This window comes from Drosophila gunungcola, assembly GCF_025200985.1.
Source record: "Drosophila gunungcola strain Sukarami chromosome 2R unlocalized genomic scaffold, Dgunungcola_SK_2 000020F, whole genome shotgun sequence".
In the NCBI taxonomy this organism is placed as follows: Eukaryota; Metazoa; Arthropoda; class Insecta; order Diptera; family Drosophilidae; genus Drosophila; species Drosophila gunungcola.
The window spans coordinates 1,127,290-1,147,452 of NW_026453174.1; the positions used below are offsets into that span (position 1 = coordinate 1,127,290).

Below are 20,163 nucleotides of genomic sequence, written 5' to 3' on the forward strand. Positions count from 1 at the left end.
CATAGTACGCTTGGGAGAGTATGACCGATCAGCTTTATGCGCTGGATCCGTACTTTGGTAAAGTAGAAGCAGGTTGCAAGTCCGAAAACTATTTCCACAAAAATTTTAGATATACAGGTATTCGAGGTATAAATAATATTTTGTGGTACTCTTTGGGACATGCCAGAGTTAACATTGGTAAAACATTTAATTAATGCTACGTCAGTTTTTTTTTCAGAGTTTCGACAGTAATCATACATGGTACTTGTACAGTACATTATATTTATTACAATATGCTTGCTTGAAAACATTTTATTTACTTGTGCCTTGGTAGAATAAAAAGCCAAATTGTCATATTGAGATTGCATCTAATACCGCAAGGTGGCGCTGTTTAGGCATAAATGTAGAATGCATGTAAAATTGAAAAGTTCATTAACTTAACAGTAGATGGTTGCAGATGAACATCGGCAGACTTAGTACCGAATTCGAACGTCGATTAATCGTTTGGTGTGGCGCCACCACATTTAAATAATTACAAAAAAGAATTTGCGTGAATAAAGTTAAGTTAAATAACTTTATAAGTTGTTGTGTGGACCCTTAAATCTTGTTATTAAATATATATATTCTCTCGATATTGCATTTACCTCAAGTTTATTGTTTTCTAGTGCTTATTCCCAGTTCATACGCTCATTAAATTGTAAAGCCAAGTGCGACCCGCACATTACTTAGTTGGTACATCCTTTTGGCCGCCGCACATCCTCAATGCAATTACGCGCATGCCGACGACGCATGCGTGACATTTTCCAGATGACTGCGCCATGTCGTTGTTTCCTTCCCTCGATTCTGTTCTCAAGACCGATCTGTAAGACGTTTCAAACAAAATACCTGCCAAATGATTTACTGCCGCTTTCGCGTGCATTAGCCAAAGGCATGGGCACTTTTGGTTTCTGTTTGTTCGTCTCACCTCCACATTGAGGTAAAAGAAGGGAGTGAGGAGACTGTTGGCCCGCTTCTCGCTCTTGGTCAATATCACTGCAAAAGGGCCCAAAGCAGGCGATCTGCAAGGCGGCAACCGGTTTTCGGCCAACTGCGCAGTTTGATCGCTTTTTTTTGGGAGGAATTGCATTTGGTTAAGTGTTACTCTTACAAAGGGTTTTAGCGATATGGCAATGAAGTTCATAGTGTTTAATACTATAAACTAAGCGATGTAGTTGGAATAAAAGCTACTTTTTGCTGGTTTTTATTAAGTAACTAGTTGCGATTGATTAGATAGGTGGGGCAAAATATTAACCTAACCTGTAGAAGGTAACATTAAAAACTACCAAATATCAAATCTACATATTACAATAAATTTAGTTTTAATTCTTGTGCCCTATTTCTTAACTTTATAAAAACAATTGTTTTTTTCTCAAATTTTGGTGTTTAATGCTTAAGTTTTATCCATTTTATATATGAACATTACTTTTATGTAATACATTAATCCAATAAAACAAATAATTTACGTAATATAATAAAAACCAGAAAAGGGTGTACAAAAAGCGTCCCTTTGACCACTTTTCCTATTTTTGTTTTGGCGCTAAACAGAAAAACCAGGCACTGGCGGCGACTGGAGGTTTTTGCCCGGCCAGAATCGGGGTGTTGTGTGTTGGGCCGCTGTTGTTTTGGGTTGTGTAGCCGTCACCCAGATTATCAGGAAACTGGAGGAACCAGTTTCGGTGCGATGTGGCATGCAACCTAAATATAGAATCGAAGCGCAAAAATAAAAAATTAAATAAAACGCGAATTGCTGCAAATTAGCCCGGCCAAAATATTGATCCAGGCCAGTGATCCGAAATTGTAGAACAGGATTGCCATTACATTACCACACTCTGCGAAATTCATAGCTGAAATTGCGCCTCATGTTTGTTTATGTTTGCGTTGCTTTTTCGGCTTTTCGGGTCTTATCTTATCAGCAAGTGCCGCACACGAGCGGCTCACATGCAGATACAGATACATTTACATTTGCACTCGCAGATACAGATACAGATACATTTGCGCACCTTTCGGCTGTCCGCTTACCTGTTGATTGAGCGAAAGAGAGAGGGATACCGACAGAGAGAGCGGAGTGCCGGTGTGTGGGTGAGCGGGAGTATCTGTGTGAGTCGCTGCTCGCCTTACAGTGCGACTCCAAACAACCCGTCGTCGTCGTCGACTTCGAGATCCCAGCCCTCATTCGCTCAAACGCAACGATCGCGCGCGGTTGTCTCGCCCATCAGAAAGATATTGAAAATCCCGGAACGAAGTACGAAGTGTCTCGAAGTACTCCCCCCCACCCAACCCCACAAATCGCTTTTCATTTTCGCAGAGAGAACGATCCGAATCCGCTTGCGATTCCAACAAGTGCGAGTGAAGTGTAAGTGTCTTGGCCAGTTTCTTGTTTGCCTCCTGCCAAAATGTTATTTTCGAGTTGGCCGAGAAGAGCCGGTTTCGGGGCCACAGGGCCCTCGGTCGTGTGATTCATGGCTCCAAAAGCTTGACCGTTGACTCAGCATCCCCGAAAATCAAAGACATATATAAGCAATTAACCCCTCAATAAAAAAAAGCAAAAGTGTTAACCGCAAGTTATTGTGTAACTAACCGTTCTCATCGTCGATAAAAACGAAAAAGATCGTCGAGATGCGGTCTTTAAACTTAATTAAGTTCATATCTCGGTTGTTCGGTATCTTAATCGGCGCTGGCAGCCCAGGGTTTTTTTTAGTGATTTGATTGAGTTGCTGAGTTCGGCACAGCGCAGCCACAGTCAGATTATTTAATATTATTTTTACCACTCAACATGATTTAATTAAAAAGCCGAAATTGTTTTTTTTTTTGCCCAAAAGATAGGCGGCGGGTGGTGGGGTTATTATTATTTGTTTACTTGTTTGCCGTTCTTGTTCAACTCGCCTGAGCTTTTTATGCCCGCCCGTGATGCGATGCGATGCGATGTAGACACAAATACGCGCTTGTATAAAACATCCAAATATTATATTATATTATACATATTTATCCACATAGTCAGCCATGTTTTCTCGTGTATTATTTTTTGTGGTTTGCTGAATTGTTTGCCTCTATACGATTCAAATCGTTTCGTTTCATTTCGCTGCTTGATTGAGCACATCAGCGCTGGCAAAAACATATTTGCGTTTATTTTTGTAAGCGTAGCGCCATGGCAACATTTTAACATATTAATGTTTTATGGCTCACTTTTCATGCACTCGAAACGGAATTTGTGGAAATTTCGCTTTACCCAGGGCATTTTGGTTTTAAAGCGACCTTCGATCTCTAAAAATGCCCGCCTAAAAGGGTATGTGACCCCGACGGAATGATTAATTGATTATTGGGAAATCTATAATGAATGCGACAGATCATAGCTCCGATGGACTCACCACCGCTGATTCATGCACTCAGGATCTTTTGTGACCCGAATTCCCTACACTTCCCGGGGTTGTTGCTCTCATTTCGGTTTACACTTTGTTGTGGTCTAAAGGAAAGCAGATCACGGGAAATAGTTCACCAGCAGAAACTGAATAGCACCTGCAGTTGTGCTCAACTTCAAAGAGACGTGCCAAATGTGCGTTTCATAGGCATAGGGGAGTTCGTAAATACATAAGTTACTAAAATGTGCAGCTAAATTTGCGTTTGAAAATAAATCTGTATCAAACAATAGGGTTTTTTTTGTAAATGCATAGAAAAGAAATCTTTAAAAAAAATATGTCAACAATGTATGACAAGCTTTGGTTTTTGGGTAGTCAAAAACGGGTCTATAATTTTGCATCTTTTAAGACCTTTGATAAAATCTATTTGGTATATTTTAAAAACTAGATACTTTAACAAGCAGTTATCCTACCAGTCGACTTATATCAAAATATCTAACAATAGGGGGTGATGTGAAACACGATTCATAATATATCTTGAAATGAATAATAATATATCTTTAAATGGATATATAAAAAATGTAAACATAAAAAAAATTAACTATTGGATCAACTATAGTTATAGCTTGCACATCGGCATTTTTGCTAACTGCGCCGCTAAAAGCTTGGGAATGAAAACAAAATACAAACAATTAGCCAAATAACAAAATATATCCCGAACCGAGAACAACAAAAACAAAAACCAGCGGCCACAAAAGCCAGACAGACATTGGCAGCCGTCGTAGTCGCAGTCGCAGTCGCCGTTGCCTTCGTCTGGCGTTTGTAGCTTTGCGGCTCTGCTGCCGGAATCGGTTGGGAATTGAGCACCGACAATGTCTATATAGCTACCATATAGCCTCTCGCACGGCCCAAAAGCAGCGACGCCGACTGCGACGTCGATGCCAGCGATGTGGTTGAAAAGATTTTTGTATTCGAAAACGGCACAAAATGCACATAAAAATTTTCGGTTTCGGTTTTTGCTTTAGTTGAGAGAAAATCGTCGCTTAGTTAACGTCGCCCAAGAACTGAACAACTGGCAGTGCACCACAAAAATCGTTACGAATATACGAAACCGATCCAAGTCCAAATCAAAAACTTAAAACCAAATCGAAACCGAATCGAATCGAAACCCAGCTAAAGCCACCTGATCGGAAACAAATCGGTCAGTACCAGTTCACATGTGAAATCAGCCACAGATAATATAGTATAAATCAGCTGGTTATACAACAGCCTTCAGCAATCGATTTGCAAGGACCGCTGATGAATCAGAAACCTCCCGCCCCGCCCCCTTTCCACTAAATATTGTGTCGTGTGAGGTGTGATTTCAGTGAAGGTTACCAACAAGTAAAATACCTTACGAAACCAAAGACTCGGCAACTCTCGAATATATTTAATTGCTAAATAATTTTCTTGGCACGCCGATCCAGGGAATTTATTTTGACGCATTTATCAAATCTGTTGGCCAGAGCGCACAGATACAAAATTTCAGATACGTCGTAGATCTTCGGCTCGTTGAAATTAAATAAAATTATATAGTCAAAAAGCGAGAAAATTTTTAGAAACTTTTCAAGGTGAGTTTATTTTTAGCGCCTCGAAATGGCTGCGCGGATTGGATTTGTTTCCGAATATTCTCGCTCAGTCAGTCAGTCAGCTAGGCAGCCATCCGCCATCCGCCGTCCGCCAGATACAATATCTGCCAGATACAGATACACAAATTGCGAAAGTGCTGCGGATGTGGCTGCCAGCCACCTCCTGCGCCTTCTTCTCATGCTCGTATTGCTGCGGTTTGGCGCCACAGTTTCTGAGACATTTTAGAAGCGTTTTGAGCGATATATAGTAGTCTATATATCGGCGACAGCATAAAGCATCGCATATTAATGAAGCCAGCTCTCTAGGTCGCCAGCTCTACCCGAAGAAAAGTGTCTTTCGTTGTCTTGGCAATTGCGATTTTCCTGTCTGCTCTTCGCTTTTCCTTTTCGCCCGATCTATTTTCAGCCAGCACATCCTCTCTCTCACTCTGACGCTATCTCTGACATCACGTATACGCACTGGTTGCTCTCCATTTCCATTTGCCATTTCCAATTCATGCCAGACCACCAGCAGGCAGTCAGCCAGTTAGCCTGTGATGTAATTTAGCCATGATCAAAACTTGTTGATATTCGCTTTGTTCTAGCTCGATTATCCGGTGGTTTCTATTTTTTTCTTGCCAGGGTTCAGTGACCTAATGATCCATTAATCAGCCACCATCTTATCTTGCGCTTTAGTTACGGTTGGTCACCTCACCAATAATAGCGCATTCGAAACTTTTCCCAAATCAATCTTACAACGCCTCACAACACCCATGAATCAATGGTCCGATAAGATAGCAGTTCTATAAACTTGAATGAGCTAATGGCCATTGCCACTGCCCACTTGTTGTCGATGAATGAAATGTCTTTGTTTACACTGCGGTTTATCGGTTCAGGGTGGAAATAAAAAATAAAAATAAAATAAAATAAATGCATTTAATTCCCATCCATGTTGTTGATAGAACTTTCTTTTTGTGTATGAAGTTAAGAAAAAAAATATGCAGAGAAGTTGTCTATTTAATCATTATCAACTTTTAGTAACAGTAACCATCTACTAATAAGTATAAGTACCATTAAATGTATGATTTGACATATTTTAATAGAAAGTATTTCTTTTGTTTGAAATTTCTCTCTGTGCTGAGGCAATACTTACAATCGTAAATTAAAGGCCGTCGCGGAAATGTAGCTCGAGCTCATTAGAATGGCACTTCTCGTTCACATCCTATTCCGTTCCTGGGTGCGTGACAATATTTCATGGCTTGACTTCACTTGACTCGGATTCGTGCACATAGTGCAACAATCGGGGGGATTGACGACGGGAAAAGGGGACCATGCTCTAAAAAATCAAACAGCTTTGCGTATATTTTAATTAGTTCGCTCTCGCATTGGCAGTTCGTTTTTTGCAGTTGGCAGTTTGCAGTTCTCTACGTTTCTCTCGGCACCAAATCATTTCTCAAGAATTTAACCTTCGTGAACTGCCATGGTAGATTGCATTCTCGTTCCCCTTGCTGAGGCTAGCACTTTTCTCGTATCTTTGTTGTGGCTCTTTAGGGTTCGTATGTCATTCACAGCGAAATAACGCGAAACAAGAGCAAACAACCAAAGATAATGGACTGAAGAATATTTTTACAGACTTTGATGAGGTGCTCCCCTGAGAAAAGTTAGGGTGTAGACGGTATATGAGTCGAGCATTCATGAGATATGACCTCATTTAGGTTAATCTTGAACTTTATCCGCATCCATTTGCTGGATTGCAGAGTACTATAGTTGGGAAACTTAGAATGCTTTTTAAGTCTTTTTAAATCTTTCTTTGATTATTTTGTAAAGGTTTATAAATATGAGTTACACTTATTAGTTATTGAAGGTTTTTTCTGACACCAATACAGAATTTGGTTAAAGGAGATTTTTATGAAACAATCGAATGACGTCCTTTTATTTATTACAGGTATTTGTGTTTAACTGATTATCAAAAATAAAACCCAATTGCTCTCACCACTCCAAACCACTTCGATATGCAACCCTGACCTTAACTTCTGCCAACGAGTTTATCACATTTCCCTGGCAAAACAACTTCGATGGCACACTTTCGCACAGATATGAAATCGCAAGTGAAGGAGGCAAAGTAGAGACAACGGAATTACACAATATTCGAGCGGCAATTTGACTAAAAGTAATCACGTATCTGACGCCTCGCAATTACATAACCGCAGTGCGTTCAAAATAAACGCCCACAGACGCGAAATCTTCGACGAACAGAAGAAGTGCAGACTCAACTCGAACTCGACTTAACCCCCCCGCCGTTTACCCCTTTTTCACGATGGGAGCCAACGCCACTGCTCTCTCTGCACCACAAACGTGACTGGCAAACATTTTTGGTTTTATCGCCACAAAAACCCAACGAGAGATTGCGATTGAGTCGGCACTATGGGATAGGATAGGTTTAAGTGGGGAAGCCGAAGCCCGCATCATCCCATTCCGGAGCTTTGTTTATGAATTTAACGAACGGAAAATATTTATTTTGGCCATGCACGTTACGTTGAACAAATTATAAAATCTCGTGCGGCGCGCGCTCATAAATCACAACAGCATTTACGTGCATCTCTTTTTTGGGATCGAGAATTAATTGACCGACATTTGCCAGCGCTTAAACGGGCGATTGGGAATTTCACATAAAAAGACAGACATTCCGAGAGTTTTCCTTGGAAAAATAAGTAGTTCAAAACGCTGGCCTTCCGCCCACCGAGATGAGATATTTATTCGAGCGGCGGTATTTCTGCGCCAAGTCTATTTCGATCGACAGCCCCTGCAGACGTCAATGCCAAAGTCACAAATATCAAAAAAATAATGTGATTGGCGAAAGCGAAAGGAAGGGCGTTACGGCATCTCAATGAAAATTACTTTGCCTTAACCCCTGCTGACCAATGCAGCTCCAATTACCCCCAGAAAACAACAGCAACAGCCGTGCGTCCGTCCCCAAAATAGTTTCTTCGGCATTTGTGCGGGGGAATTAGAAAATATATATTTTTATGTATTTTCTGAAAAGAATCCGTCTGTGACACTTGCCACTGTCTCTGTTGCTGTCCATTACGAAGGCTGACAAATTGTTTGTTGAAACGGGCTGAAATGCAAATGCTAAGCATTTTATTTAGTCTTTGATTAATTCATATCCAACAGATACTTGCACACTAGCCAAGGGGAAGATGTTTTAACAAATTCATTCGGGTGTTCGCACAATGTTCCCTTCGGAGCCCAGGAGTCGGGTACTTTGTCAGCCCTAATTGCAGCACTTTGTAAACTGTCACACAGAAGGCGGCTGGGCGGTAGGGCAAAAGGAGGCGGGGCAGCAACAGCAACAAGTGGGACGACCGACGACTCCTGCTGGAGTTCCCATTTTTGATGGAGAATTATTGCCGCCCGTCCTGTGTGCCGACTTTATCTGCCAGTTTCAATCTGCCGCCTGTCATTAGCCCAAGTGACTAGGGGATATCCCCTCCAATCATCCGAAAGAAAGAGGCACATTTGCATTTCGCAATTGCATTTCGGTTAATCGCATTTTGTTAACCCATTAAAGCCCACCAATTATGCACAAAAGGTAATTACAAACAACATAAAAACAAAGAGACGGAATGAAAATAGTTTTCAATTAATTGCATTTTGTTCATTAATGTTGAATCAAATGGCAAATCCATTCGCTGTCCGTCTGTTTCAGTTTCAGTCCGATAATCTTGTTGACTGCATAATGAGGTCGGTCGATTGGAAAAGCAGAATGCATGTCTTTAAATATACTTTGGAACTTCTGGTTTTTATGTATTTCGAAAACTTGTATTTAGGTACCCACGATTTTTGGGATTTAATTAAATTACCGCACAAACAGCAGCAGATTGACAAGCCTATTAAATTGTCATTATATATGCCACACAATTTGTAGCCAATTTGGAGGACGGGGAAAAGTCGACTGATTGAGGAGCTTTGTTCTATGCACTTTGTGCGGCTAATTAAATAAATGCGTTGATAATTACGCTTTATTAGCTCAGAACAACTAATATGGCATTAACTATTCCACTGACAGATTTAAAATTGTATTATTTTCCATACGATTTTTCACAGCACGTTCGTTTTTTTTTTTGTTGTTGTTATTTGTTCAATTGCCAAAGCCGAGAGTGTTTTGTGCAGAGAGTTTAATTTATGGGATTTGGTTTTTTGATTGTTTTCTATTATAATTAATTACATTTTGTGCTGGCGAATAATGTGCTGTTTTGCCATTTTTATAATGCCATTTACCAGCTTTCCCTTACCAATATTATCCCGATTTTAAATCCGTTTACTTATCGTTATCGAAACCGGCAAAAACCAGAACAAAGAGCTACTGTGTATCTTTCAGCTTCCCGCAAATGTATCTATATCTGAATATTTGCATGTGGCTCTACTGGACGACTTCAGCTTTAAATTCCATTTTTTGACACGCAGTTTAATAAATATTTACCTGCCACATTTCGCTTTTGTCGATGTTGATTTACTCGAAATTTCTCCGATCCGATGAAAATAGGTGAGCTGAACGTATGAAACCGGCCGACGAACTATCTCTCTGATTAAAATTTGCATTCGCATTGAATTTCACATTTCTCATAGAAAATATGCGCGAAATATTAATCAATTTTGCGCACAGTCATAGCACAATTATAATTCCCATATACAAGCAATCAAATTGCCGCATAAACTGCCCTGCTCGCCGGGGAATGCTATATGTATGTATCTGTAGAATTTACATATTTTATTTGTGAAAATTTATGCAATTACAGGCAAATATTTAAAATTGCCAAATGAGAAAAAATGTCGATAAAAATCGCACGGCAATGTGCATAAAGGGTGTATATAACAAAATAAAAAGTGCATTCTGTGCAGTATTTCGGGTTTTAAGGGAATGCCAAAAGCAATGCAATTGTGGTAATGAACTTATGGCGACCTCAAACAGTGTGACTATCTTTATCTACATTTTTATTTCTAACTGTATCTGAGTGAGAGACTTTTCCATGGCTGGCGGGAAAATTGCAACATTCAATGTCACTTGCTATTTTCCCTCTCTCTCCATTTCCAATCTCTCTCTCCCTCTCTCGCACTTCAAAAGCAAAGAAAATAATCACAAAAGAAACGGCAAGAATGCATGCAAAGTGTCACTTTTGTCAGCTTTTCTCTGCGTTTTACTTTTGTTTTTTTGCCATTGCGCCTAGAGCAAAATATTAAAAATATCAAACAAGCACACACGCAGCACAAAAAGAAAAACTTTTCCCTTGTTGTTTTTCCTCGATTTTTCTTCTTTTTTTTATTTCAAATACTCAAGTGTTTTGATGCACTGACAGTTGCAGACGTGTGCTGGTGTGAGTGTGATTGCGAGTGAAAAACTTTTTCAGCTTTCAGCGCTGATAAGCGCCGCGAAAAAAACCAAAAAAAAAAAAGTAAAGGAAAAACATGAAAAAAGTCGAGTCGTCGAGCCGTTGAGTTACGCCCATTTAGCACGCGCATTGCATTAGACAGACTGAAGAGCAACAGCGTCGTCGGGGGTTGGTGGAAAAGCGAGGGGAAGGAGGCGAAGTTTCCAAGCGGGGGGTAAACATGTCCTGTTAGCCGCAAGCACGAGTGCACACATGACGTCACGTCACGTCACATTGCATCAGTTCAGGAAGCTCCTGCAAAACGAGGTGCAAGGCGCCTTGGGGGATACCCTGCAAGAAGTGCTGTCAAAATAGGACAACTTTAAAGTAAAGCAAATACAAAATAATAATTTAAATCTAAATAATACAAATCAATACAAATTTCCACTTCCTTATAATGGCCTGAATAATGGTCTGAGCATTTCTCTTCTGATTTTATCCTAACGTGTATTTATCAAAAGATAAAAAATTTTACCCATTTACAAGTCATTTGTAAGCTTCTTAAACAAACAACATGGTTATTAAAAGAGTTCGTAGATTCCAAACTTTCTTTAATGACAAGAATTTGCAGATACAAGTTTTACTCAAGCTGAGATATTTCTTTAAGATTTTTCTGTTATTGCTTTTATATTGTAAATACTGGTCAAAAAAATCTTATTGTCGTTTCAAATCATGCAAAGTTGTAGTGATTAAATAGCACTAAAATAATATAAACTTCACTCAGAAAGAGAGCCAGTTTTGTTGAGGTCTCTAATGTGCCAAGTAAAAGGTTTAGAAAACTAGAAAACTTCAGTCGAGGCTAGTAAATGTTTAGTGATCTTAGACCAACTATTTCAAGTCTGTATTTTAAATTTTATAAAATCAGTTTTTGTTAGACATAAGGATCTTATGAGTTACAGAAAGTTCCCAAGCTATTTTGTTTATATTGACGGACTTGATGATCCCTAGCTGTTACCTCATTCACCCCGTAATCCCACATACCCAAGCTCAGCGCTGCCTGAACGGTATTCAAAAATCACTCGCCCCCAGGCAGAATTTCTACAACTTCGGGCCCATTCACCAGTCCTCCATTTCCCCACCGGCAACTTCAGTTTCACTCAGCAGCAGCCAAAGTTTAGTTTTGGCCAGGCCAACAAAAGCGCGTCTGTGAAAAAAGCCAAGCAGCAACAACGAGAAAAAGAGAAAAGAAAAAAAGAACTTAAAGAGCCAGAGAGCGGGGGAGCCATGAAAAAAAATAAAGACGAAAAAACGTTGAGCAGTTTGAAGTGTACGTGAAATTTGCATAAATGCGAAATCAACGCGTTCACTACTTGGCGCTGCCCTCCGTTTCGATTCCCCGGGGGAACTGCAGAGCACTTTGCCACACATATGGCCATGTACACATACATATGGATATGGATGTGCGGCATGGCATTTGCATGGCTTGTTATTCCCTGACTGCGTTACTCCACTCCTAATTTCAACCAACTTCTGCCAGTTAGTGGGTGAATATGTCGCTCCGGCTTCACTTTTGTTTGGCCCAAAGAGCCAGCACATCAGCAGCAGCAGAAGCAGCAACACCAACATATCTTTGAAGTAGTTTTCTTCTGCCTCGACCACTTGACAGCCGGCAGTCAAATGGGTATGGCTGGAAAATGGGAAATGGAAAAGCTGTTGCTGTCTCACACGAGTTGCTTTTAATGAGCTGTTCCCTTATGCAGTTTATTAATGTGTTGAAATAGCCAGCAAACCAAATGCACACTGTTTGTCTAATTCCCGATTTGTTTAGAGTCTGCAGCACGTAATTAGTTGCCTCATTACAGATTGAAGCTGTTCCGTTTGATAAACAGATATTTCAGAATAAACACCCGTCCAGACTCTGGCAAATGCTAAGCATTTTATTTAGTCTTTGATTAATTCATATCCAACAGATACTTGCACACTAGCCAAGGGGAAGATGTTTTAACAAATTCATTCGGGTGTTCGCACAATGTTCCCTTCGGAGCCCAGGAGTCGGGTACTTTGTCAGCCCTAATTGCAGCACTTTGTAAACTGTCACACAGAAGGCGGCTGGGCGGTAGGGCAAAAGGAGGCGGGGCAGCAACAGCAACAAGTGGGACGACCGACGACTCCTGCTGGAGTTCCCATTTTTGATGGAGAATTATTGCCGCCCGTCCTGTGTGCCGACTTTATCTGCCAGTTTCAATCTGCCGCCTGTCATTAGCCCAAGTGACTAGGGGATATCCCCTCCAATCATCCGAAAGAAAGAGGCACATTTGCATTTCGCAATTGCATTTCGGTTAATCGCATTTTGTTAACCCATTAAAGCCCACCAATTATGCACAAAAGGTAATTACAAACAACATAAAACAAAGAGACGGAATGAAAATAGTTTTCAATTAATTGCATTTTGTTCATTAATGTTGAATCAAATGGCAAATCCATTCGCTGTCCGTCTGTTTCAGTTTCAGTCCGATAATCTTGTTGACTGCATAATGAGGTCGGTCGATTGGAAAAGCAGAATGCATGTCTTTAAATATACTTTGGAACTTCTGGTTTTTATGTATTTCGAAAACTTGTATTTAGGTACCCACGATTTTTGGGATTTAATTAAATTACCGCACAAACAGCAGCAGATTGACAAGCCTATTAAATTGTCATTATATATGCCACACAATTTGTAGCCAATTTGGAGGACGGGGAAAAGTCGACTGATTGAGGAGCTTTGTTCTATGCACTTTGTGCGGCTAATTAAATAAATGCGTTGATAATTACGCTTTATTAGCTCAGAACAACTAATATGGCATTAACTATTCCACTGACAGATTTAAAATTGTATTATTTTCCATACGATTTTTCACAGCACGTTCGTTTTTTTTTTTGTTGTTGTTATTTGTTCAATTGCCAAAGCCGAGAGTGTTTTGTGCAGAGAGTTTAATTTATGGGATTTGGTTTTTTGATTGTTTTCTATTATAATTAATTACATTTTGTGCTGGCGAATAATGTGCTGTTTTGCCATTTTTATAATGCCATTTACCAGCTTTCCCTTACCAATATTATCCCGATTTTAAATCCGTTTACTTATCGTTATCGAAACCGGCAAAAACCAGAACAAAGAGCTACTGTGTATCTTTCAGCTTCCCGCAAATGTATCTATATCTGAATATTTGCATGTGGCTCTACTGGACGACTTCAGCTTTAAATTCCATTTTTTGACACGCAGTTTAATAAATATTTACCTGCCACATTTCGCTTTTGTCGATGTTGATTTACTCGAAATTTCTCCGATCCGATGAAAATAGGTGAGCTGAACGTATGAAACCGGCCGACGAACTATCTCTCTGATTAAAATTTGCATTCGCATTGAATTTCACATTTCTCATAGAAAATATGCGCGAAATATTAATCAATTTTGCGCACAGTCATAGCACAATTATAATTCCCATATACAAGCAATCAAATTGCCGCATAAACTGCCCTGCTCGCCGGGGAATGCTATATGTATGTATCTGTAGAATTTACATATTTTATTTGTGAAAATTTATGCAATTACAGGCAAATATTTAAAATTGCCAAATGAGAAAAAATGTCGATAAAAATCGCACGGCAATGTGCATAAAGGGTGTATATAACAAAATAAAAAGTGCATTCTGTGCAGTATTTCGGGTTTTAAGGGAATGCCAAAAGCAATGCAATTGTGGTAATGAACTTATGGCGACCTCAAACAGTGTGACTATCTTTATCTACATTTTTATTTCTAACTGTATCTGAGTGAGAGACTTTTCCATGGCTGGCGGGAAAATTGCAACATTCAATGTCACTTGCTATTTTCCCTCTCTCTCCATTTCCAATCTCTCTCTCCCTCTCTCGCACTTCAAAAGCAAAGAAAATAATCACAAAAGAAACGGCAAGAATGCATGCAAAGTGTCACTTTTGTCAGCTTTTCTCTGCGTTTTACTTTTGTTTTTTTGCCATTGCGCCTAGAGCAAAATATTAAAAATATCAAACAAGCACACACGCAGCACAAAAAGAAAAACTTTTCCCTTGTTGTTTTTCCTCGATTTTTCTTCTTTTTTTTATTTCAAATACTCAAGTGTTTTGATGCACTGACAGTTGCAGACGTGTGCTGGTGTGAGTGTGATTGCGAGTGAAAAACTTTTTCAGCTTTCAGCGCTGATAAGCGCCGCGAAAAAAACCAAAAAAAAAAAAGTAAAGGAAAAACATGAAAAAAGTCGAGTCGTCGAGCCGTTGAGTTACGCCCATTTAGCACGCGCATTGCATTAGACAGACTGAAGAGCAACAGCGTCGTCGGGGGTTGGTGGAAAAGCGAGGGGAAGGAGGCGAAGTTTCCAAGCGGGGGGTAAACATGTCCTGTTAGCCGCAAGCACGAGTGCACACATGACGTCACGTCACGTCACATTGCATCAGTTCAGGAAGCTCCTGCAAAACGAGGTGCAAGGCGCCTTGGGGGATACCCTGCAAGAAGTGCTGTCAAAATAGGACAACTTTAAAGTAAAGCAAATACAAAATAATAATTTAAATCTAAATAATACAAATCAATACAAATTTCCACTTCCTTATAATGGCCTGAATAATGGTCTGAGCATTTCTCTTCTGATTTTATCCTAACGTGTATTTATCAAAAGATAAAAAATTTTACCCATTTACAAGTCATTTGTAAGCTTCTTAAACAAACAACATGGTTATTAAAAGAGTTCGTAGATTCCAAACTTTCTTTAATGACAAGAATTTGCAGATACAAGTTTTACTCAAGCTGAGATATTTCTTTAAGATTTTTCTGTTATTGCTTTTATATTGTAAATACTGGTCAAAAAAATCTTATTGTCGTTTCAAATCATGCAAAGTTGTAGTGATTAAATAGCACTAAAATAATATAAACTTCACTCAGAAAGAGAGCCAGTTTTGTTGAGGTCTCTAATGTGCCAAGTAAAAGGTTTAGAAAACTAGAAAACTTCAGTCGAGGCTAGTAAATGTTTAGTGATCTTAGACCAACTATTTCAAGTCTGTATTTTAAATTTTATAAAATCAGTTTTTGTTAGACATAAGGATCTTATGAGTTACAGAAAGTTCCCAAGCTATTTTGTTTATATTGACGGACTTGATGATCCCTAGCTGTTACCTCATTCACCCCGTAATCCCACATACCCAAGCTCAGCGCTGCCTGAACGGTATTCAAAAATCACTCGCCCCCAGGCAGAATTTCTACAACTTCGGGCCCATTCACCAGTCCTCCATTTCCCCACCGGCAACTTCAGTTTCACTCAGCAGCAGCCAAAGTTTAGTTTTGGCCAGGCCAACAAAAGCGCGTCTGTGAAAAAAGCCAAGCAGCAACAACGAGAAAAAGAGAAAAGAAAAAAAGAACTTAAAGAGCCAGAGAGCGGGGGAGCCATGAAAAAAAATAAAGACGAAAAAACGTTGAGCAGTTTGAAGTGTACGTGAAATTTGCATAAATGCGAAATCAACGCGTTCACTACTTGGCGCTGCCCTCCGTTTCGATTCCCCGGGGGAACTGCAGAGCACTTTGCCACACATATGGCCATGTACACATACATATGGATATGGATGTGCGGCATGGCATTTGCATGGCTTGTTATTCCCTGACTGCGTTACTCCACTCCTAATTTCAACCAACTTCTGCCAGTTAGTGGGTGAATATGTCGCTCCGGCTTCACTTTTGTTTGGCCCAAAGAGCCAGCACATCAGCAGCAGCAGAAGCAGCAACACCAACATATCTTTGAAGTAGTTTTCTTCTGCCTCGACCACTTGACAGCCGGCAGTCAAATGGGTATGGCTGGAAAATGGGAAATGGAAAAGCTGTTGCTGTCTCACACGAGTTGCTTTTAATGAGCTGTTCCCTTATGCAGTTTATTAATGTGTTGAAATAGCCAGCAAACCAAATGCACACTGTTTGTCTAATTCCCGATTTGTTTAGAGTCTGCAGCACGTAATTAGTTGCCTCATTACAGATTGAAGCTGTTCCGTTTGATAAACAGATATTTCAGAATAAACACCCGTCCAGACTCTGGGTTTCGAAAGCGGTTCTAATTTCAATTGAAATTATAGAAATGACTTTTAAGACTTTTTTTTTAAATACTAGGTCTTTTAAATCTTTTTTTGTATGTCTAAATGTTTAGGCTATAATTAGTTTATTGTTTTTAAATTCAAATTAATATCATAGTTAAGATTTGGATTTGTATCTATATTTGTCTTGTCTAATTTACCACCTTAATTCTCGAAATCGGATTTCGATTTTGGCTCAGTGTATTCTAAAGCAGCGTGCGAAATGCCCAAATCGAATTGTCGACCCCAAAAGCCGCTGCCTCCCCCTTTCCCGCCCCCCTTTTCCCCAGACTATGTATAACCACCATGACATCATCAGTGGCAGGCAGCAGCAGCACCATCATCATCGTCATCGTCATCATCATCAACATCATCACCATCGACTTTGACTGCTGATGATTCCAGTTTGGTTTCGGTTACCACTTTTTTATTTTTTGCCTTTTGTCTGTTTTTCACTCTCTCTCTGTGTTATTATTCTGGCTTTTATGGCGGGGGCCAACTGCTAATGATGCCAAAATCAATTTGATTTCTGCTCACTTGCTCCGCTGGTAATGGCAACTCATGAGCTGCTGCGATTTCCATTATGGAGCTCTTTCAGTGACAGGAAATCGGCTTACAAACCGCCCCTTTCGCCGCACGCAAGAACTTTTATAAATTTTCGGATATTTTACAGTTTTTGCATACTAAAAACACCACGCCCTCATCGGTCGTTCCGAAAAATGTTGGCAATAAATCTTTGGAATTGCCGCATGCAAATTGATTTGTTGCTCTCGCCCCGAATCAAATGCAAAACTGCATTTCGGGGGGCAGCCATCAGCGGCACATAAATAAATTGTAATTCGCCAATTGTGTGTGTAAAAGTTATTAGCTATAACTTGTTTTTTGACACTGGCCGCTGCAACGGTTTCTTTTTTTTCTTTTTTTGTATTGTCAGCCTCAAAATCGATGTTTTACTGTACCCGGAAACGGACTACGACGCTACGTGTCCCACCGGCTTTTCCTCCTTTCAAACCCCCCTCCTACTCGCATTTGGTTATTAGTCATAAAGCTGCAATGGGATTGCCAACTGGACAACTTTGTTAATGATACATGGTTGACCAAGTTTGGATTTGTTGCCACTGCTTGCTTACTTGTTGTTGTTGCTGTTGGTTGTGCGGCGGCGTCAAGTTGATAAGTTGCTGGAGCAACTTGGCTGTGTGAGGATCAAATAATTTGTTTACAAATTGCTTGCATATGGAAAGTTTGCGCCGCAGTTTGCCCAAGGCCGACTTAAAGTCGGAAAAGTGGGTCAGGCACACTGACGGAATGAATGCGGAAGGGTTTTGCAAAAGCAGGAGTAGCCTAATCCTGGGACAAACAAATTTCACCATTTATCAGGCACTCCTCTTGTCGTCACTGCCACAGAAAAGGGTTTGGCAATACTGAGAAGGAAGTTGGGCAAACGGATAAGAAAGTCTAAATTAAAATGAGTTTTAAATGAATTCCTTTTTTTTAATAAGCCTTTAAATTGAAAAGGGTACATTTGTAATCTGTAAACGAGACTAAGATTAAGTGTGAGTTAATTTTTTTCTGATAATTAGTCTTAGGGAGCAATATACGAGGTCGGCTTAGAGAATATATATACATATAAAGATTTACGATTTTAAGAATGCTTGGAACATACATTTATTTTGATTATTTTTTAAGTTAATTGATTTCTTAATAAATAAACAAATCTAGAAAAGCTATTTTAGATAACGGGAGAGCATCTTAAAAATGTGTATTATTTAATTTTTGGATTACTTTTTTTCAATGACCGAAACTCCTTATTAATTCGACATTTGAGTCTCGCAGTGTGCTAAATCGTCGATGACATTTTGTTAGCCACAGAGCATCCTCTTGGCAAGAGCATTTGAGCTAGTAATTAGCCAGGACTCCAAATGGCTCCTAAAAACCCAAAACTTCCATATTCCCCCCTTTCCTATCATTTCGTTTTCCTCGGAACTGGAGAGACGCGTTGGTGTGTTTGCACTTCATGTTGTTGCGCTTTTAGCCTCTTTCAGTCTGGCACTTTGAATCCGTGGAAGAGTTGGCCGCCTCTGCCGCCGCACCGATCCACACTCCGCATTTATTTAATATTTTAATTAAATTATTCCCGTGCATGTGCAGTTGGTTTGCCGGGGCGTCTAATGGTCCAACTTCATGGCGTACAAAGTATTTACATGCAAATGCCGTCAACGTGTTACGGCCTGTGCTCTTGGGCTCCCCTGGTTCTTGGCAGAAATTCGAGCCGGAAACCTGGAACCTGGACTCGAGATGGAGCCATTACCACCCGCACTTAACGTTAATTAAACTGCTGTGTGTGCTAAAATGTCTCTTTTCCATATGTGTGCGGATATCCCTGCTCCGCAGCCCCTGGAATTTCCCAGCCCCATCCCCCAACTCCACTGGCAGCTGCTGTCGTTTTAATAGCTTAATGTAGTTACTTCCACTTTGAGTGTCTTTCGTGGAAAGAGGGGGCAGATGTGGAGCGAATGTGTCTTTGCTAATAAAAAACACAACACTCAGCAAAATTGTTATGCAGCAAACTAAATCAACAGACACCCACCCACCCGTGTCCCGCCCACTTTTCCACTTTTCCCTGACCCCTTTTTCACCCCCCTCCCCAATCCCCTGCAACGCACGTACAAATTACAAAGCTATGACTGGAAAAAAGTGCGGCAGGACATGGAGCAGGACGAATAGAAATGGTAGTTGGGCAACGTAGGGACACATAAGAGAAGACGGACGGGAACCCGTGTAAGCCACACTTACAACACGGCTCCATGTGCCGTTTGGGGTGCGCTTACTTACAGCACTCACTGTGGCCAGGGCCAGGGAGGCTGGCAGTGGGTCCTTCGCTGTCCTAGTCCTACTATTCCAAGCCCCTTTTCCGGGGTGTGAGCTGCTGTGTGTGCAAAAAAGGCGATATCTAACAAAGTTTAACTCGTTTTATGTCGCACACCCTGCACAGGGACAGCCAATTGGGCTGTTATAGAAGTCTTTGAACGAGGGGACCAGAAAACTTAAGAAACAGAAAACTTAAATTAGTACATACATGCAATAAAGATACCAACATTATTAAGTAGTTCAAGGTTATATGCATATTTAAATATTTGTACCTTTAAAAGTCGTAGATTGGATGAGTCAAACGGTGATGAGATATTTATGACTTTCCAGCTTTAAATTTAAGTGTAAAGATACCAACATTTTCAGTATATTTAAAATTATATCAAGAAAATCTGTTTATACTTTTGAAGTCGCATATTTTATGAGCTCTTTTATGATTTTCTAGTCACCAGGATATACACCTGGTCGATGCCACACAGCAACCACTTTCCTGGCTGCCTGCTGCATTCAGTCAGCCGAATATGTTGGCTCAGTTTGGCACACAAAACGACGCAGCAGCTTTTCCGCATGCAGCTGCATCTGGCAACCGGTTGTGGAAGGCAGAGAACTGAAGGGCGAATCCTTTTGGGGGTGATAAATCGCAGGGCAGGAGGGCGACGGTTGGAGATGTCTGACTGCTGGCAGGATTAGCCTGGACATGCCTGAATAATGTCTTTATTAGTGGCCAAAAAGGAGCAATCCGCAGTGGTCGTCGTCTTTGGTCCGTGATGTTTTTGCCGGATTCGTTTGAGTCGGGGTTTTGATTTCATTAATTAGTCGCCTACGTGA

At 40.3% G+C, this 20,163-nt stretch overlaps 2 protein-coding genes across 3 annotated transcripts in view; one reads left to right on the plus strand and one right to left on the minus strand.

The window, feature by feature from the left end:
- LOC128256483 (protein N-terminal glutamine amidohydrolase) overlaps positions 1–20,163 on the minus strand; it is a 71,983-nt gene that overhangs the window by 42,443 nt on the left and 9,377 nt on the right. The gene's annotated exons all lie outside the window — the stretch shown is intronic.
- Positions 4,281–20,163, plus strand: part of LOC128256484 (PDZ and LIM domain protein Zasp) — a 60,142-nt gene continuing 44,259 nt past the window's right edge. The window contains 1 exon segment of the mRNA XM_052986878.1: positions 4,281–4,572. The gene's annotated coding sequence lies outside the window, so the exon portion shown is untranslated.